The sequence below is a fragment of the Lactuca saligna genome, chromosome 5, assembly GCF_052625555.1.
Source record: "Lactuca saligna cultivar CGN05327 chromosome 5, ASM5262555v1, whole genome shotgun sequence".
NCBI classification, from domain to species: domain Eukaryota; kingdom Viridiplantae; phylum Streptophyta; class Magnoliopsida; order Asterales; family Asteraceae; genus Lactuca; species Lactuca saligna.
In genome coordinates this window covers 124,174,984-124,180,067 of record NC_136421.1, presented here as the reverse complement: position 1 = coordinate 124,180,067, position 5,084 = coordinate 124,174,984, and the positions used below count along the sequence as shown (strand labels likewise).

The window sequence follows — 5,084 nt, the reverse complement described above, 5'->3', positions numbered from 1 at the left end:
GTGTTAGTGAAGAAGAAGAAAGGAGGTGCTTGTGGAGGCTAAGGTTTGGAGTTCAAGCTTGGATCTGATTGAGAGAGGAGCTTCACTTAGAGGTAAAAAGCTCATAACTTTCCTCTTTATATTGGTTTGGTGTTTTATGGTCCATTTCTTGGGTTTAAGTCCCAAAGGTGGAGACTTTATGAACAAAAGGGGCTTTATGCACCTAGATCTATCCCATTTCAATGTTATCTGTGTTGTTGATCCATAAAAATCCCAGCTTGGTCGTCATTAGGAAGACATGTTTGAGTTATGGGCTTTAGAGTGTTGGAAGTGGAATGATTTGGGTGGTGGTGACTCTTACAGCCATGCAAAGGCTTAAAGTCGCCAACTTTATGGATTAAGAGGCTTAAGGGTAGTCATATCTGGGAGTTGGACGTGTGTCTCAACCGTTTAAGACCCCAAAAGAAAAGGAGCGTGACACTAGGATTTTCTCGGGGCGTAATCCCAGTAGGTGCAGCGTAAGGGGTCGCGTTCCTCAATTCTGTGAGGTTGTCAGGTACGCCCAACGTACAGGTTTGGTACACGTAGCATAACCCGGAGAGTTGACTTTTGTTGACTTTTAGGGTTTGGTCAATGTTTGGGTCGTTGAGCCATGAGAAGGGTAAAATGGTCTTTTGTCCTTATGAGAGTGCTAAGAGAGGGATTAGTCTAGCCTTGAGAGTTGTATTTGATGGTTTTTATACAAACAGGATGTTTTCATTAATCAAGAACGAAAATTGGGGGCTCGAAGACGATCAGATACCGTCCTAATCTCAACCATAAATGATGTCGACCAGGGATCAGCGGATGTTGCTTTTAGGACTCCGCTGGCACCTTATGAGAAATCAAAGTTTTTGGGTTCCGGAGGGAGTATGGTGGCAAGGCTGAAACTTAAAGGAATTGACGGAAGGGCACCACCAGGAGTGGAGCCTGCGGCTTAATTTGACTCAACATGAGGAAACTTACCAGGTCCAGACATAGTAAGGATTGACAGACTGAGAGCTCTTTCTTGATTCTATGGGTGGTGGTGCATGGTCGTTCTTAGTTGGTGGAGTGATTTGTCTGGTTAATTCCGTTAACGAACGAGACCTCAGCCTGCTAACTAGCTATGTGGAGGTATCCCTCCATGAACAGCTTCTTAGATGGACTATGGCCTTTTAGGCCACGGAAGTTTGAGGCAATAACAGGTATGTGATTCCCTTAGATGTTCTGGGCCGCACGCGCGCTACACTGATGTATTCAACGAGTATATAGCCTTGGCCGACAGGCCTGGGAAATCTTTGAAATTTCATCGTGATGGGGATAGATCATTGCAATTGTTGGTCTTCAACGAGGAATTCCTAGTAAGTACGAGTCATCAGCTCGCGTTGACTACGTCCCTGCCCTTTGTACACACCACCCGTCGCTCCTACCGATTGAATGGTCTGGTGAAGTGTTAGGATCGCGGCGACGTGGGCTATATGTGCATGCAACCCTAGAGTTGGATCTATGTTTTTACTATTAGTGATAGAACTTTATGAACACAAAAAGAAAATTGGCATGCTTCAATTATTTTCGAAATTCATATATAAAATAGAATACATACCTGTTGTTGTTATATAGCAATAACAACTACTTCCTTGAAATTCCTTAGCTCTTGAAAGCAAGTACCACAAGTGTAGTACCTGTAATGGCTCACAAACACACTAGTTGAAAGGATGAATATGGGAGAGATGAGAGAAGGGTATCTTGCCCTAGATTTCATCCCTTTTAGGGTTTCCCAAGGCTTGGACGAAATCTTAGTGCCTTAGGGTGCTATTTATACTTAAGGCTAACTAGGGTTTCAAGGTGTAAACCCTAATCCCTTAGCTTAGGGCCTAAGCAAGTTCATGGACTCCTTTCCTTAAGCCCTTGGACGAAAACTCCTAGATCCTTCTAGGATTTTCGTTCAAGCCTTAATAAAGGTGATCCAATGGCCCAAAGCCTCAACTATTGAATAATTACAAAATAGCCCCTGCACTTTCAGTCAGTTCCTTTAATCCTAAAATTAATTCTAAATTAATTTCTGATTAAATACTAACTAAATAATATGATTCCAAATTAATATATTATTCATATAATATATTAAAAAAATCATATATATACTCCAATTTATTATTCTTAACAATAAACCAGCCTCTCTCGTCAACGTTCATCCTATCTAGTTACCAGTGTGAAGGCAACAAAAAAGGACCATGCACAACCGGGTCAAGTACATACCAAAATAGTTAGGGACTTAGACGTGAGACATGGATTGAAATCATTCTCCCACTTGGATAAGTCTAATAACTATTCTACGTATGACATCAGATCCTGATCTGCAATCGTAACTTTCAAAAGCCGCTGTCAACTATGATCCTATTAGAAGCGTGTCCTTTAGATAAGGGATCATATATACCTCCATTCTTGATATCGCATAGATGTGAGACATGGATTGAAATCATTCTCTCAGTCTATGTGTTGTTTCCTGATTTCCGATTTATGACGACTAACAACAGACTACAATTGAACACATCAAATTAGTCTCGGCTTGGCTAAGCGCTTAGGTGCCATCACTAAATCATTGAGGGGCCCACAAATATGGCTTTCATCCTACTTTTGATAAAAGGAATGGATAAACTTTGATTCAATGCTTGCTTGCACTCACTTACCGAATCACACACAACAATATGTTTTATAACACCAAGTTACTGGTGTGTTTACATATTATCACTGTGTAACCGACTCGCAAGATACAACTCACACATCTCGGTTTCAAGAATATACAATATTATCGACTCATAATCACTCGCGATAAAATTCATGAAGTGATCCAAGAGAGCGTGGGTTTAATCCAATGCTCAAATCATATTCATAAGCACTCATGAACGTTGCAGCAAACATTTGCTTAGGTCTATTACACTTTAGACAATCCACACACCAATTCACGACAGTCTTCATTCATACCTACTTCCAACATATGAACGACTGTGGTCCGTTCAAATAATTTGATTATTCTGAAAATAATTAATTATTCAGGAAGTCAAAACATGCAAAGTGAATCACAAGAATAATACTAATCCTATATGGTCCCAAACCCTTGAGTATAAATAAAACACCTTTTATTTATCACCACATCGATTACTCATTATTTGTTTTTTCGGTTAATCAACTTCTTACTTTAATTATAATAACAATTGTCCCATGCTCTTAGCATGCACACAATGTTTACCTACGGTCCTTTCTTTGTGAAATAGATCAAATGAACACATTTCCAATCATACTCATTTCACAACTCCCAATACTTATCACAAGTGTAAGAATATCAAATTCTTGCCACTTATAGAATATATTAGATTTTAAAATTTTATGCAATAATCCTTTCGTAAAGTCATAGCTTAAAATCATCAAGACTTGGCTAATTTCTATCAGAAACAATTCTATAGATAGGATGTCTCTCACTCAAAGTACATTCCTTTGAACATCCTTCTTGCATAAGAGTTTCTAATCTAGACATATATTCTCAATATTTAGCTCCCAATATGGAAACATTTCCATATTTACCATATGACAACTCAATCTCAATAGAATCTTATCTATTCATAATAATGTCGATATGGTCCATCCAATACCATACTTCCAGCTACTCACAAGCAACCAACCCTCAACGAGCTTTGGATCGTCCTTTGATAGTTGTTTAATTATCTTAGTCAAAACTGATTCTTGTCCTTTTTCCCTCTTAATGCGCTAGACATTTGGAAAATTTTAGAATGGTCAAATATTATAGCACTTGCAATCGATCCTATACCCGAAGCGTATGGGACACGATGCATAATGTCTTACATAAAGATACGATACTTTATCAATCTTCTACCATAATATTTAAAGTGTCACATTCTCACAATTCGAACTATGAAGAGCGATGCCATAATCATAATCGAAATTTTGAGAACGCACAATTTATTAACATTCCACAACCTAAGCCTTTAGATTTGCAATGAAGCATAATATTCTCTCCCTTAATTATAGTAAAACAACTTTTCAACCCTTACGACTTTCCAAAGTATAACTCTTGTTTTCTATAACTAATATTGCTAACTTCCAATACTTGCCTTAACAATCATACAAGCATAACATTTATGCTCTCACTATCATGATGATTATTATCATATAAGTATAAAACTTATGCTCCCACTGACTTTGACATGTATTCAGAAATAAGATTAACTTCCAGAAAAACAATACCTATTGAATTTCTTAAGTTCATATTTGTAATACCAAATGCTTTGATAATCCTTTATCTAAGCTTCTTAATCTTATACACCTTTGCCTTAGAGGCAATGGAAAGAGGCAATGGACAGCGAAATACAGTCCATGTATGACAATCAAGTTTGGAACTTGGTTAAGAATGTACCAGGTCGTAAGACAGTAGGGTGCAAATGGGTCTTCAAGAAGAAGACCGATATGGATGGTAAAATACACACTTATAAGGCTCGACTGGTTGCAAAGGGCTTCTTCTAAATTCCTGGAGTGGGCTATGATGAGACCTTTTCTCTAGTAGCCAAGATTAAGTCTATTCGGGTTTTGTTAGCCATAGCTGCATTTCATGACTATGAAATATGCCAAATGGATGTCAAAACCGCTTTCCTTAATGGAAAGTTGGCTGAAGATGTTTACATGAGTCAGCCAGAGGGTTTTGTCAGCAACGAGTACCCTAATAGAGTGTGTAAGCTTGAGAAATCCATTTATGGATTGAAGCAAGCATCTCACAGATGAAATCTTTGCTTTAATGAAAAGGTCAAGGAATTTGGCTTTTCTAGGAGTGAAGATGTGTCTTGCGTGTATGTCAAGGCTAGTGGGAGTTGTCACACCCCAAAACCAAGAACGGCAGAAACGTTCTGGGGTGGAGGACGTCATGTATAGTATCACAACACAGTAAATGTAAATAAGCAAACAACATCATCCATTGCATTAAATATATAATTTTAATACAAGAGTGTTCTGTACAGTTATAGACACCAAAATAATGTAAATCAAAATAATAAGATGAGTCTTGAATATGCTCCATC

The 5,084-nt window shown here is 38.1% G+C and overlaps 1 pseudogene; it reads left to right on the top strand.

The window, feature by feature from the left end:
• The first annotated feature begins 593 nt into the window (after window positions 1–593).
• LOC144999335 (18S ribosomal RNA) lies at window positions 594–1,555 on the top strand (annotated as a pseudogene).
• The last annotated feature ends 3,529 nt before the right edge of the window (window positions 1,556–5,084 follow it).